Below are 2,371 nucleotides of genomic sequence, written 5' to 3' on the forward strand. Positions count from 1 at the left end.
GGCGCCGCCGCGCACCACCACCGCGCCGCCGCGGCCGCCTCTCCGCCGCCCGGCCCGAGCCGGAGCTCGCCGCGCCACCGCCGCCTCCCGGCCGTCGCCTCACGCCGCCGCCTCGTCGACCACCGCCGCCGCCCGGCCGGCCTCGCCTCCCTTCTCTACCTCGCCGGAGCCGCCCACCTCGCCGGAGTCCTCGAAATCCGTGCCGATGAACAGTGCATGAACAGTGCACGTCGCCAGATCCAGATCCAAAAAAACCTAGGGGTTGAGTTTTTCCCTCCGAACCCTAATTTTTATGTGATCTTTGACCTGCTGTAACTTTGCATCCGTAGCTCCGTTTTGGACATATAGTATATCAAAATGTTCGCCTCGACGAGTACATCATTTCATTCCATTGCATCATTTTAATTTGAGTTCATCTTGACGCCCGAAATGCTGTTAGAAGGAGGCTTCGTGAGTTAATTGTCAGATCTGCTAGTTCATCTTAGACTTTTGTCATTTTTACCATGATTGTTGTGTGCATGCTATGCCTGTGAGTCCTTCATATGTTTTGTTAGGGATTTTGTTATCTTTCCAGAGGTGCAACCCATGCATTTTTAGGATGTGTGTGGTGACTTGTGCAAGCTTGCAAAGTGAGGCACCCGGTAAATCTGTTTTCAGGGACTTAGTAGTTTTCACTAAGTCTGAGATTGTTTAGTTCATGATGCCATATGTTCCTGTTGTTTCCTAGTGATCCACGCCTCTTTTGAGGATGATCAGTAAGGGAGTTTTGCTAATCTTGTAGTGCTCTATCCATCCATGTCCTTGTTTGCATTTATGGAGCACCCTAGCTTGAGTCAATCGAGCTCTACTTTTGCTTCGTTGCGAATCTGGGCAGATCGTCAACTTGTTTGCGATTTTGCCGATGCTATTGTAGTTGATCCGTGCATGCTATGCCATTGTTCTTGCCATGTCTAGCTTGTATTTTATGCCTTTTTAAGGGATGTATGCTTTCCTTTCCATGACTTGCACCGTAGTGAGTGCATCGAGCTCATTTACATGCTTTCGTGAGTTAAATTTCAGCATGTCCCAGTTTTCACTAAGTCTGAAAACTGATTGTGTTTTTGCTATGTTCGTGTGCTTGTTAGTATATTTTGTGATCCCTTTTGGCTCAAGGTCACTAAGGGACTTTTGTTAAGCTTGTTGAGTAGCTCCATGCCATGTCTTGCTTTGTCATGTTCAGGTCCTGTAGCATGTTGTTTTGATGCTCCGAAGAGGGCTTCATGATCTGAAATTTCAGACAAGTGTTAATTTCACTAAGTCTGAGATCTGTTTTGCATTTGCGTTTTTGCCATGCTTGTTTGAACCTCATAATGGATGTTTTGGCCGTAGCTCAGTGCTAGACTTTTGTTAAGCATCTTGTGAGCATCCCTGCCATGTATTTTGTTGTCATGTTTGGTGGCTGTAGCACGTTTATCTCATTGCATTTAGATGCCTACTTGCGGTAAATCGCAGACCGGTGTCATTTTTGAATCGCTTGCCATTTCCAAACCGTAACTCCGATTCCGGCGTTCTTTATATCGTTTTCAAGCGATTTCATCTCATCTTTCCAGTGGCACCCTTGGAATTCCAAGTTGAGGCCAGGTTCATGCATTTTCCTGTCATATCTTGCATTTTTGCATCCCGCATCGCATCCCGCATATCATATCATCTTTGCATCGTGTTGTTTGAGTTTGCACATGGTTGATTGTGTCCTTGTTGCTTGTTTGTCTTGTTTGGCTAGAGTCGGGAGACGAGTTCGCTAACGAGGAGCCCGTTGAGTTTGCTTTTGAGGATCCAGTCAACTCTGACAACTGTGCAGGCAAGATGATCATACCCTCGAAATCACTACTATCTTTGCTATGCTAGTTTGCTTGCTCTTTTGCTATGCCATTGCCACGATGCCTACCACTTGAAAGCCTCCTAAATTGCCATGTAAAACCTCTAACCCACCATGTCCTAGCAAACCGTTGATTGGCTATGTTACCGCGTTGCTCAGTCCGTCTTATAGCGTTGCTAGTTGCAGGTGAAGATTGGAGGCCGTTCCTTGTTGGAACATTTATTTACTTGTTGGGATATCATTATATTGCTATGTTATCTTAATGCATCTATATAGTTGGTAAAGGGTGGAAGGCTCGGCCTCTCGCCTAGTGTTTTGTTCCACTCTTGCCGCCCTAGTTTCCGTCATATCGGTGTTATGTTCCCGGATTTTGCGTTCCTTACGTGGTTGGGTTATAATGGGAACCCCTTGATAGTTCGCCTTGATTAAAGCTTTTCCAGCAATGCTCAACCTTGGTTTTACCATTTGCCACCTAGCCTTTTCTTTCCCTTGGGTTCTGCAGACTCAAGGGTCATC

Source organism: Triticum dicoccoides, chromosome 2A, assembly GCF_002162155.2.
Source record: "Triticum dicoccoides isolate Atlit2015 ecotype Zavitan chromosome 2A, WEW_v2.0, whole genome shotgun sequence".
NCBI classification, from domain to species: domain Eukaryota; kingdom Viridiplantae; phylum Streptophyta; class Magnoliopsida; order Poales; family Poaceae; genus Triticum; species Triticum dicoccoides.